This window comes from Notamacropus eugenii, chromosome 3 (assembly GCF_028372415.1).
Source record: "Notamacropus eugenii isolate mMacEug1 chromosome 3, mMacEug1.pri_v2, whole genome shotgun sequence".
Classification (NCBI taxonomy): Eukaryota; Metazoa; Chordata; class Mammalia; order Diprotodontia; family Macropodidae; genus Notamacropus; species Notamacropus eugenii.
In genome coordinates this window covers 55,774,390-55,787,799 of record NC_092874.1, presented here as the reverse complement: position 1 = coordinate 55,787,799, position 13,410 = coordinate 55,774,390, and the positions used below count along the sequence as shown (strand labels likewise).

The 13,410-nt window shown below is 41.3% G+C and overlaps 1 protein-coding gene across 3 annotated transcripts in view; it reads left to right on the top strand.

Moving 5' to 3' along the window:
- NMT2 (N-myristoyltransferase 2) overlaps window positions 1-13,410 on the top strand; it is a 90,373-nt gene that overhangs the window by 2,433 nt on the left and 74,530 nt on the right. The window lies entirely within an intron of this gene.

Here is a 13,410-nt window from a genome sequence, read left to right as displayed (position 1 = left end):
GATGCTTTCAAGTGCGGGGCGAGGGTAAGGGCAGAGAGGGGATCTACGTGCTGTTTTACTGTCTGCTGTCTCTGAGGTTTGCGTATACAAACGTGAGGACTGAGCACTGAGTTGTCTATAAAATGCAAAATGAAAAATTCCGGGGAAACTGACAAGTATATCTCTCATCTTCTTTGGGTTTTGTATTTGACAAGGTGAGATCCAATGTAACTGTTACACAGTCTATACAATTTTTGTTTCCAAGACAGGGAGGGAAGTGCTGTGGTGATACTGCTCCTGGTTATGCTTATGAAGTAATGGGAATTTGTTGATGATGGCTACCTACAAATAAATAGCCACATGGAAACAATAAGTTGTAGGAGCCTAAAGTCAATACTGTGGACTGTTTTGGCAATAACCTTCTCAGCAGAGAGGATTTTGCTTCTCTCTCTTGCTCACTTGTCTCCTTTTTAGTATTCCTCTGTTCATCTCTTGGCTGTGCTTTATTTGATATTTTAGGCAGGGTGTTTGTCTGCTTTAGGACTCTTTACCTAGGTCCTCCTTTTCTGCTTACACAACATTTGGCCTTGGTACCAGGGGTGCCAAGAATTACCCATCTGCGTGCTGATTGATAAATTACTTCTTTGCTTCCTTCCCTGCCCGCTCCCCCCACCCCAGTCCTGGAATCATTGCAGTGGGCTGGAGGACGGTCTCAGACCAATCTGTTAAACTATTCTGAGTAGTTCTTCAGACAGGGTCTTTTAATATACCTCACTGATTAATAAAAATGAAGGAATGCCTAGGAGACTAACAACTTTTAACTGAGAGCAGTTAAGGTAGCCATATCAGTCACCAGTGGAAAAAATAGAATTGAGATAATTAGTTGCTGGCCTATTAAAGTGTGAGATGTTGGTTAAAATTCTAAGTTACTACTCTGCTTGTACCATTTTGGTAGGGGAGTATGAAAGTCCCTGGACCTATTTCCTCATTTGTAAAATAATGGGGTTGGGCTAGATGGCTCTGAACAGATGGATTTATTTAGTGCTTTAGGTTCACCCAGCTTTTTCTTCTTGATCCTGTGAGCTAGAAAATAGCACAAGAATTATTTTTATCACCTTCCCCCCCATTTTATATTTGAAGAAATTGAGGCTGTGAGAAACTGAGTTGACCACATTCAGTCAGATCCAGGATAACAACATATAGCAGTTTATAGCTTTGCGTAGTGGAAAGAATGCTAGATTTGAAGTCAGAGGGCCTAGATTCATATCCCAACACTGCCTTCTATTGGGTCATCCTAGGCAAAGCACTGAACTGCTCTGGGACTCAGTTTCCTCATTTGTAAAATGAGAGGGTTGGACTAGATAGTGTTTAAATTCCCTGCTTGCTCTAAACCTGTAATCCTATAATTCCATCTGAGCCTCACAACCAGCCCTGTGAAGGTATTATCTATATTCTAGGTGTTATCCCCATTTTCAGTTTGAAGAGGTAAAGTAATATCTGTGATCACCCAGCTAGTAATAAGAGCTAGCATTCATGTAGTGCTTGAAGGTTTGCAAAGATTTACATGTTATTTCACATTTAACAGCTGAGGAAACTGAGGCAAAGAGATTAAGTGATCTACCCAGAGTCACAGGTGGTCTTCTTAACTCCAGATTCCATGTTTCTTCTGCCCTACCAAGTTATCTAGAACATCCATGGCTCCTTTGCCTATAAGAGTTTAAGTGGAAAATAGATCATTGGAGGGAGTAGTTTTCTTTCCTCTGACTATAATACATACAATATTTTTCAGTAAAAATTCCAGATTTTCTTTCAAATTGGCTTGAGGTGTAAGGCTAAAAGATGAGCCAGTCTTTTTACACTTACTCTCTTTACTCTCCATCAGCTCTAGAAAGTAACAGTGAGCCTTTGGGGATAATAAGAAGTAAATGGTTCCCCTTTTTGAGGTGAGTTTTGTGAGGCTAGTGGGCTAGGGCAGAGGAGTCATTTACTAAATGGAACCCCTGTGGCCTGGAATTATTCAGTCACCTCCTGAACTTTAGTTTCTGATACTTTATGGCATATGAAAGTAGTGCCTTAAATTAGAAGAAAATATGCAATGGAAATTTTAAATTTATATCCCACAGATGTTGCTTTTCTTCTATTTTTATAGACTTTCTGTGAGATAACTAAAAATGTGTTGTTTTTTTTTTTTTTAAATTGTGGCTGAGGCCTAGAGTACATGAATGAATTATGAAATATTTATAGGATGTTTTCCAGTGAACAATATGGCTCTCTCCAGTAAGTTGAAACCCACTGTAGAGTTATAAAATATTTGAATTAGACTATTTCAGGGGCTTTTTTTTCCACCGAAAATGTGGTTTAACATAGCTTTGGCCCATCTGAATGCTGTGGTGGCATAGTATATTAAAATCTCGCTAATTAAAGCTGGATTGGTGACAGACCATTCTGAATTAGTGAACCTCAGCCCTTTGCAGACTGGCTTTTGACCTCATCACTCCCCTAACACAGCTCTCTGCAGAAGTTCTCAATACTCTCTTCATTGTCAGTTCTGATGTTTCTTTTTTTCTCAGGGCTCATCCCTCATGACCTCAGTGCAGCATTTGACACTGGTGCTCCCCCTCTCCTGGATACTCTTTTCTGGGTTTCCATGTTGCTACTCTCTCCTGGCTCTCCTTCTACCCGAGAATTGCTTCTCAGTCTTCTTGGATGGATCATTATTCATATTTTATCCCCTAACTGGGTCCTTGGCATAATACTTAATAAATGCTTTTTGTCTGACTGGTATGCCCCAAGGTTTTGTCTTGGGTCCTCTCATCTTATCATACTCTCTTGGTGACTTCATTAGCTCCCTTTGGTCCCTTTATCATCTCTAGCCCATGTCCTTTAAACCCAGCAGTAGTCTGTCTCTTGAGTGCCAATCCCACATCACCACCTCCCTTTTGGACATTTTGAACTATATTGAAAACCCAACCTGTCTAGTTAGCAAGCCTTTGTTAAGTACCTACTCTGTATAAGGCATGGTGCTAAGTGTTGGGGTTACAAAGAAAGGCAAAAGAAAAAAAAAAGCCTGCTCTCAAGGAGCTCCCAGTCTGACAGGGCAGTCATATACAAACAAGATAGACTAAGTTGGAGATAGTCTCAGAGGGAACCCTAAGATTAAGGATGACTGGGAAAGGCTCCATTCAGAACTTGAGCAGAGACTGGAAGGAAGCCAGGAGGCAGAGATGTCCATAACATCCTTTGTCAACAGCTACACTCTTCCAGACTTCCCTGTTTTCATCAAGCTATATCACCTTGGTTTGCAACAGATTTTTATGGATGGCTCTTACTTAGCCCAGAAATCTAAGCAGGTGCCAAGTCTCCTTTATTCTCCTTTCATGACAGTATTTACATTGCCTTATGACCACCAGCCTATCCCAGTCCCTCATCACCTTTCACCTGGGCAGTCTGCTAATTGGTTTTCCTAATACCAGTCTCTCCATTTCCCAGTCTGTTCTCCATTTGGCTTCAAATGACATTTCTAAAGCACAGGCCTAACCATGACATTCCCTTTCTTAAACTCCAGTGGCTCCTTCTTACCTCTGTGATCAAATAGATCAAGCCACTGTTTCAGCCTTATTCTACATGATTTCCCTTTGTGTACTTTTAAGTTTAGGAGCCAAATAGACCCTCTTGCTGCTGCTCACACGCAAGATTCCATCTCCCCTCTCTGTATCTTTTTCCCTGGGGATGCAATATTTTCATACCTCCACCTTGGAATCCTTAGCTTCCTTCAAAAGCACCACCTCCTATCTGATCCCCTCCCCCCATATTAATGCTTTTTCTTCCCAAATTTTTTGTTGGAATGTAAACTCTTTCAGGCATGTTTTGTTTCATTTTAGTCCTTTTATCCCTATGCTTGTTGATAGATCTTGGGTAATGTGAGGATTAGATTGAAGATGGAGATGTATGATTGATTAGCTTAAGATTTTAGCCTGGTAAAGGGTATGTTGGCTGTCTTCTCCGGGATGGGCTTTCTTTAGAAGCTGCCCTCTTTGTCATTATCATCATCATCACCATTTTCATCCTTATTACTAGCATTTATATAGCTCTTTAAGGTTTGCAAAGCATTTTGTATGCATTATCCCTAATCCTCACAATCACTATGAGAGATGGGGGCTATTATTATTCCCATTTTACAGTTGAGAAAACTGAGGGCAATGATTTGCCAGGGTTACACACAAGCATATGAGTCAGGATTTGAACGTGGGTCTTCCTCTTGAGACTAATAGTTCATCCACTGTGTAACTCAGCTCCCTCTTTGAGCAAAGCTACGTTGCCATTTGCCTGGTACATTGGAATAGGGACTGTTGTTCCTACATGCATTAGATTAGATAGCTTTTGAGGTTTCCCTTCCAGAATGTATTTAAGTTTATGATGATTAGAATTAGGCTAACAGAATAAATTATGGTATGTAAATGTAATGGAGTACTATGGCACCATAAGAAATAATGAACAGGAAGACTTCAGAGAGGCCTGGAAGGACTTACATGATCTGATGCTGAGTGAAAGGAGCAGAACCAGGAGAATTTTGTGCACAGCAACGACCACAGTGTGCGAGAGTTTTTTCTGGTAGACTTGGAACTTTGTAACAACGCAAGAACTTAAAAAAAAATTTCCCAATGGTCTTTTAAGGCAAAATGCCTTCCACACTCAGAGAAAGAACTATAGAATTCATTCGCAGAATGTAGCAGATCATTTGTGTGTGTGTGTGTGTGTGTGTGCGTGTGTGTATTATGTTTTCATTTGTTATATGATTTCTTCCATTTATTTTAGTTCGTCTACACAGCATGACTGTAGTGAAAACATATTCAATGGGAAAGTATCTGTAGATCCTGTATGGAATTGTGTGCCTTCTTGGGGAGGGAGGGGGTGGTTGGGGGAGAGGGAGGGGGGAAAATCTAAGTTTTATGGTAGTGATTATAGAACATTAAAAATAAAGATAAAAATAAATCCAAAAAAGCAAAACCAAAAAGAATTAGGCTAACAGGATTGCTTGTTTTAAGAAATGGTTGGCAACCAAAATATCTGGGGTTTTTGTATACTGCCCTGACACAGGTGCTTCTAAAGTCCTTGAGGATCGATTGGAAACTGTTCTCCAGTAACTTAGACATTTTACAGCATGCTTGTTTGCATGAATAATTTGATCAGCCAATCCTTTCTCCCTAGATCATGCTCAGCTAACCTTCAGCCAAGTCCCCACCTGGATCGCTACAAATAAGGAATGAGCTGGGTCCACATGAAGGAGCCTGGAGTAGCCAAAGTGTTGACCACCCCCTTGGTGGTACTCTAAGTAGTCAGGTGATTCCCAGTGTCTTCCTTGATTTTTCTAAGAAACTATACCACATTATATTGATATCAGAATCCTCAATACACTTTTATTTTTGTTGGTTACAAATACCCTGCTACATTCTGCTTCCTACTGAAAAGAAAAATGTTTCTAAAATCATTGAGAAGTCAATATGTTTAAGATGGAAGTTTTTAAAGAATAAATATCATTGACCATTTCTTATCTTTTGCATTTGCAAAATGTATTAACTTGCTCATCTGCAGCTTTTTAGTGGCATAGTACCATGTTTTATCCTTGTCTCTAAAATGGACTCTTTCTAACTTTCTTGTTTGGGGGGGGGGGGGCGGGGCAGAGGGGGTTGTAGGCAAACTGACCTACTTGCAGTGCCCCATACTCAGGACATTTCTAGCCTCCATGCCTGTAAGGCTGTCCTTTGTCATCAATGCTTCTTGGAACACTTGGCCTCTTTTAAAGGTCATCTCAACTGCTCTCTCTTTCAGCAGGCTCTTCTGGATGGCCCTAGTAATTAGTGGTTCCCACCACCACACCTTGTGTATAACCTGCTCTTATTTCGTTGTGAAATTCAAGTTTCTTGAGGACAGAGTGGTTTCACTTATATTTGTGTCCTGATTTTCCGGCAATCTATTGGTAAACAGTTCATTCATTTTCTTCTATGGGCCAGTCACTGAGGATACAAAGACAAAAACAAAATATTCCTGAGTTCACGAAGCTTACATTCAGCTGGAGGAATTTAACATTCACAGACAAGCACATGTGAGGTATACATACAATAAAGTCTTAGGGTGTGTATGTATGTATGTGTCTGTCTGTGTCTGTGTACATTAATAACTGTGAGGGGTACAGCCCAAGATGAGGCCTTTGTCTCTTACCCCAAAAGAATTTTAGTCCCATTTGTCTAAAGGGCCCTGGAAAACCACACCTTGAAAGCTCCTTGGATTGCTCTACTTGATCTGACATTCTCTTGAGGCCCATAAGCTTTTCGTTATTCCTCTGCCCAAACCTCTGTTATACTTCCCACCCTTGATCCTATCAAAATCTCATTCTCCAGACTATTGGCCACTCCCATCAAGATCCTCCCTAGGGTGGATCTTTATTCACTCCAGGATACTGGTCATTTCTATCAAGACCATCCCTGGAACCCCCAGACTACTAGAACCCCCAGATCCTTCCCACAGTCTTTCTGTATATAAGATCCTTCTTGGCACCATGAAGGCTCTGAGATTCAATCTAACTCAGACTCAATCTAGTGCAGATTCTATCTGGCCTGTTTGTAAATACAAATGTCACAAAAGGTGAGGCTACTTAAGAGTCAACCCAATATGGCGAATCTTTAGTAAACTTTGTTTTACTTTGGCTGAAAGAAGGCTTGAGTCAAATGGCAGGACCTGGTGTGTTGGTATTTTGGGGTCCTGCATACCCTGAACCTCAACAGGAGCTATTATCAGAAAAGGCCTCCAGGGGGAGAAGGCATTTGGGGCTTAGCCTGGAAGAGAGGTAGTAGTTCCAAGAAACTGCAGGAGGAGGAGAGCTTTCTCAGAATGGAAATGCAAAGTCCCGGAGTCAGGGATGGGGATGGGAGGTGGAAAAGTGGGTGGGATGTTGAGATTGGGGAAGGTAGTATGCCAGCTAGTTTGGCTGGAGTTTAGAATGTAGGGGTGGAGTAATGTGAAATTAACCTAGAAAGATAAGGTTATTGATCTAGAGCTAAAAGAGACCAGGAGAGCCATGAGGTTATCTACTCCATTCCTCCCCCTCATTTTACAGAGAAGAAAATTGTAGCACAGGGCGAGCCACTTTGGCATTCTAGGCAGGATTTGAATCCAGTTCCTCTCTGACTCTACAACTTGTGGTCTTTCCCCTGTGATAGGACCTAGATTCTAGCACAGAGTAAGTGATTAATAAGTTCTTACTGGTTGATAATGAAAAGGAAAAGAATGAAACTAACTTACTATATTGCTGAAGAGGAAACCATCAACAGAGTCACAACCACAGCTCTGATCTCTTCTTGGCTCTGCCCTCAGGGGCTCCTGATTTCCTGGACAAAGTATGTTTCTTATACCCTGGAAGTTGACTGTACTCTGCCTTCCCTTGAAAAGTTTTTTTTGGAGGGTTGGAAAGAGAAGCAGCTAACTGAAGTTTTCTGAGACTTGAAACAGTAAGCATTTGAGTAAAAACACTGGTAAAATAAATTCACAGTGGCCAATAAGTAACAAAGTGTTCCCTGGGGCACTTTGATACAAGGGAGTCTGAACATTTGAGCAGTACTCCCTGTAGCTACAAGAAGCTTGTAAATCTACCATAAACATTTTTCTTAGCTTTGTAGTTTGGCACAAGTATAAGACTTGAATTCTTAAAAAAGTGAAAATATGTGGCCATAAGTACACGTCATACTGTATTTATATGTATGGATTTGTTGTGATTTATATGTCTAAATATGTGTATATAGCCATATATTGATATAGCCATATGTATATATGTGTGTGCCTGTGTGCACATATGTATATATGTATATAATCACTTTGGGCTCCCCGAATGACGTATTAGTATTAACAAGACTGTCTTTAAGTCAACTATATGGAATCCATGGGAAAACTTAAGAATTGGGTTGGCTCAGCAGATTTACCTAACTACACAAAAATTCAAAATGGAGTGTCAAGCTTCCCAGGCTGAAATTTGATCTGTTAATAGTTTAACAAATTTAAATGCGTAAGTCTTGAAGCATAGGAGGATGCATTAGCAGGTCCTTACATTCCAGAAATGCATTTTGAAAATGCCAGTGATCACCAGGATTTACATGACTGGGACAGGGTACTGGTGCTGGCTCTAGAGCTGTTTCTAGAGCTGAACTGGCTAGTTGAATTGGTAAGGATTCAGAAAATTGTTTCTAAATAATATTTGTGTGATGTAATTTCATCAAGATAGGGGACTCCTAGTGTAAAAACCTCCTGGTCCTGTAATTTATAGCCTTGGAAAGTTACCTGGGAGCCCTGAGAGATTAGTTGGTTTGTCTAGCATCCTATAGGTGGCAATATGTATCAGAAGCGCAATTTGAGCTCCCAGGTCTCGGACTTCAAAGCTGGTCTTCCACTGCTCTGTTCTGTCTCTCAACTCATACTCATATTTCTACAGGAAATATTCTTTCAAACCAACACTTTATATTCACATTTTTTGGTAAGGGTGATTTTCTTTATCCTGACTCATTATTCTAAGCCGTTTTTTAGCTAAAATGCAAACATGGTACCAAAACCACCTTGTCTACTACCCTTTATAGTCCGTCAGTCCACAAGCACAATTAAGCAAGTGCTATATTCCAGGCACTGTGCTAAGTGTGTGTTCCCCTTCGGTGCCAAAGAAGACCATGCCATCAGAGAAATGATGACATGACTTGCACTTGACTTTGTTTTGAATGAGGGAGGGCCATGCAGGTCACCAACCTCACTTCTCCAGTGGGGAGAATCTGACTCCAGTGACCAGATATTCATCAGGATGACTGGAGATGACCCAGGATGAGGCAATTGGGGTTAAGTGACTTGTCCAAGGTCACACAGCTAGCGGGTGTCAAGTGTCTGAGGTGAGATTTGAACTCAGGTCCTTCTGACTCCTGCATTGGTGCTCTATCCACTGCACCACCTAACTGCCCTGCCTGACCTAGTAGGTGCTTATTAAATGCTTGATTTGATATAAAAAGTATACAATCATTTTTGATATGCCTATAAACTTAGAAACTTTGCAGAACTGTGCTAAGTACTGAGGTTACAAAGAAAGGCAAAAAGGAGTCCTACCCCCAAGAAATTCCTATGGTATAAATGGGAGGTAATCTTGGAGGGAAGAAGAATTCTCTAGAGGGAGAACAGAAAAGACCTGCAGAACATGACACCTGAGCTGAGTCTTGAAGGAAGCCAGGAGGTCATAATGAGGAGGGAGAAGAATTCTAGGTATGGGGGGAAACCAATGAAAAGGCACCGAGTCAGGAGATGGAGGACCTTATGTGCAAGGAACAAGATCAGTGGTGATGGATCTCAGCCTGGAAAGGTAGGAAGAGGCCATTTTTTCGAAGGGCTGTAATTGTCAAACAAAGGACTTTACATTTGATCATAGAGGTCATTGGGAGCCATTAGAGTTTTTTGGAGGGAGGGAGATGTGTCATGACCTTATTAGAGGGCCTCAATAGCCCATTAACAGGTAGGCATTAGTGTTATTTCACAGTTGGACAAACTGAGTGACTTGCCCGACATCTCACAGCTAGTTAGCGGCAGAACTTGCACTAAAAGGCCCAGTCTTCTGGCTCTACATCTCTATAGCATATGCCTCACCATCCTGAAATCATGGCTAATCTAAAACTCTGGGCTATCAAAATATGTGTAGTAATGCTGAAAGGGTTAAAATCTTTGAAGGACATAGCTGGGGGCTGGAAATTTGTTTCAGTGAAAAACTAAAAGAAAAAAATCTTGGCAATGGATCAGGCCATTGATGAAGTAAACAAAGTTTTGTTTTTAAGTGGGATCCCAAGAATGAGGTCCTGTGACTCACAGTTTCACCATGGGATGTTTTATTCCATTCTGATCAATACCGCCCAGAAAAAAGACTGATTGACTAAGCCTGATTAGTCAATGAGTAACCTGGGAGAAAAGGTAGCCACATCAGCCAGAACCGACTGCTAAGATACACTTGTTTTTCCTCTTCAACAACCCCTCTGTCAGGTACTTTAGAACATTTGACGACCTAGAACCCGAACATTAGCAAAGAGTCAGAAGATGTGGCATCAAGTCCTGGATGGAGGAGATTTGGGCAGGCCACCTCAGGTTTCTCTGATCCTGTTCCTTATCAAGAAAATATACAGACTCCCTTCTATCTTGGGGGCTTCATGCTGTGGGGGCTGCGGTACACATGGTTACCACTAGGAACGGGCTCAGAGCAAGTAAATATTTGGACTTGGTTAAGAAACAAGCAGTGTGGGGGTGGGGGGAAGGGGGATGGATGGAGTGCAGTGGTACAAAGTGTTGGACAGGCAATATGAGCTCGGCACCTAGGTGGGTTAGAGCAAGCAGGACACTACTGAATGTGGCCAACCAGATTAAAATGTAATTGGAACATAGTTAGCAAAATAAATAAAAGTACAATAGAACATTTGTTGTTGTTTAGTCCTGTCCAGCTCTTAGTGACCCATTGGAGATTTTTCTTGGTAAAGATACCAGAGTGGTTTGCCTTTTCCTTCTCTAGCTCATTTTGCAAATGAGGAAACTGAAGCAAACAGGGTTAAGTGACTTGCCTACGGTCACACAGATAGTAAGTATCGGAGGTTGGATTTGAACACAGGTCCTCCTGACTCTAGGCCTGGCACTCTATGCACCATAATACCTAACTACTATTACTGTTGAACACAGATGAAGTTAATACATGGTTTTCTAAGTCACTATGTGACTGGCAGGGATCCTTATGTGTGGTTTACTGGCATCATTTTTATTCGAATTTGACATCACTGATCTAGAGGAGCAGGATTTCTTCTGAAGCCTATAGAACCCTTTACAGAATAATGTTCTTAAATGCATAAAATAAGTAGGACTTTAAAAGAAGCTAATTAGATGGAAATGAGTTACTAAATTTTAAGAAAAAAAGGTCTTAAAATCTGGGTTAAGAACCCCTGGGATAGAGCCCTACACTTGGAGTCAGGGAGACCTGAGTTCAAATCCAGCATCAGGCAGTTTAATCTCTGTGTGACCCTGGACAAATCATTTAACCTGTTTGCCTCAGTTTCCTCAGCTGTAAAATGGGGATAATAAGAGCACCTTCCTCAGAGTTCTTTTGAGTCTCTAAAGAGATGTTTGTAGAAGTGCCTAGCACACATAGTAGGCAATTCTAACTGGTTATTCCCTGCCCTCCCTCTGTAGCCAGAGACTGGCACCAGAAAAACCCTGATGTCAAAAACATAAATCTTCATTTCAGGGAGGAACTTGGGGACATCAAAGACATTGCACAGTTTTCCAAATAGAATTCAGACTGTTCTCTTCATTCTGTTCGGTCCTGACATGACTTGTTGCCAATCCACAGTCTGTTCAAGGAACGTGCCCTGACAGACCTGATCCGTGGGTGCATAGCACTGAACCTGCCCTCCATACCCTCCTCCTTCCTTTTACCACCCTCTGATACAAAGAGGAAAAAGCCATAAGAGATGGACAGCTCAAAAAAACTGACTGCAAAAGATGTCACAAGAGGGTCTGTGGATGTCAGGACAAAATTCTGATGTCCCTGGGTTGTTCTCATGAAGAAGAGAAATAACTTTTATTAACAAATCCCACAATCCTGAAGTTAGGAGAGAGCTCAGAAGTCATCAAGCCCAAATCATACCCAGAACCCAAGGAAGGTTTGTGTGGCCTTGGTTCACTCACTTCCAGTTATAGGGAGCTGACTGCCTAAGGAGCCATAAGCTACCCTAATAGTCTCACGGATCTCACTCCTTCTAATACATTGACATCAGAATGGGGAAAGGGACCAGTCCTGGGATTTCTCAGGTATAAGTAACTTCAAATGACAGATGGGCACCTTCTTTGAAACTTAGAGACCTTCTAGAGAGTCCCCTGGGAGCAGTGCCCAGGGTCACCAAGCCAGTGTATATCAGAGGCTGGATTTGAAGCCAGATCTGCCTAGCTTCCAGGCCAGCTCTCTGTCCAGTCTGCCACGAGTGTCATGTGTGCAACAGATAAGAAGATGGACAAGTCAGTGTGTTCCACAGGTGTACAAAAAGATCAAGATGTCCAGAGAAACATTTCTCTAACTTGTCAGTTTCAAAACTCCTTTACAATATTAAAAACTGTTGAGGACTCCCCCACCCCAAGTGGTTTTTGTGTGAGTTATGGAAATGAAAACATCTCATTATTATAAAAAGTTTTGACATTGCAGACCTTTGTAAAAAAGTCTCTGGACCCCAACTTGAGAACCTCTTTTCTGGAGGAAGACCCTAAGATTTTAGCAGGTCCCCATGAAAGATGTATGGGAAGGCATAGACAGGGTGAGATCCCAGATACATGTTATCCGATTGTGGGAATGTTGCTTTGCTTTTCAATACATATGGTAGAGGTATTCAACCAGGATGTGAACTCCTGGAGGGCAGGAACCTGTCTTATTGTGTCCTTTTTCTGAGGTTCTCTGCCCAGCATTGGCTTCCAACATATATTTGTTGGAATTTATTTCTCTTCTAATTGCAATAAGAAATCTAATTTTGTTTCTCCCCCTCCTTTTTTCTCCCATTTTTTCCCCTTTTGCTTCCCCTTTACTCTCCCCCCCCCCACCTCCTTTCCCCTTCTCTCTTCTTCTCCCCAAGGACAAAAAATCCATCAATCATTCTTAGAATGTTAAATCCAAATAGGAAGTAACTTGGTCTGCCTTGTGTTCTCACACCTCACCTAGAGCCTAGCCCTAGTAATGTGAGTGCTTAAAATGACTGTAATTTCAGCTCCTCTGAAGAGTGGCCTGCCTGATCACCAGAAGAACCAGATCTCATTGGTTTCATTGACAAACATTTTTTAAAAAATTTTTTTAGTTTACCAAAATGTTTGTTTTAGGTTGATTGGAGTTCTTCAGTTATATTATTGTTTTCTGCTCTTCAAAGGATATAGTGATTTTAATGATTTCATACAGTTTGTCCTTCCCTGGTTATTTCCTGAGCCACATGCAGCCCTAGGGCTCCGAGTTGACTACTCTGGCTTTTGAGGAATAGAATAGGAGCTCAGAAACCTTGAATAATAACTAATAATAATGACAACAACAGCACCCACCATTTATAGAACTCTGAGGTTTGCACAGTTTTATTTGAACCTCATAATTCTAAGTGTACTAGAAGTGGTCTCCCATTTTACAGATGAGAAATCTTGAGACAGAGAGGTTTGGGATTCCCAAGGGTTGTGATGTGGTTGGGGGTTGCTGGGAACCCTGAAATGTCAGGTACAGGGTATTGTCTGTTTGGAATGAATTCACCCACTCAAACCTTCCAGTCAAGTCACCAGGTTTATTGTAATGCCTAATTGGGATGAGATTGATGCTATATACAAAGGATCTGGATGGGATTAAGTAGTGATAAGAGGTCT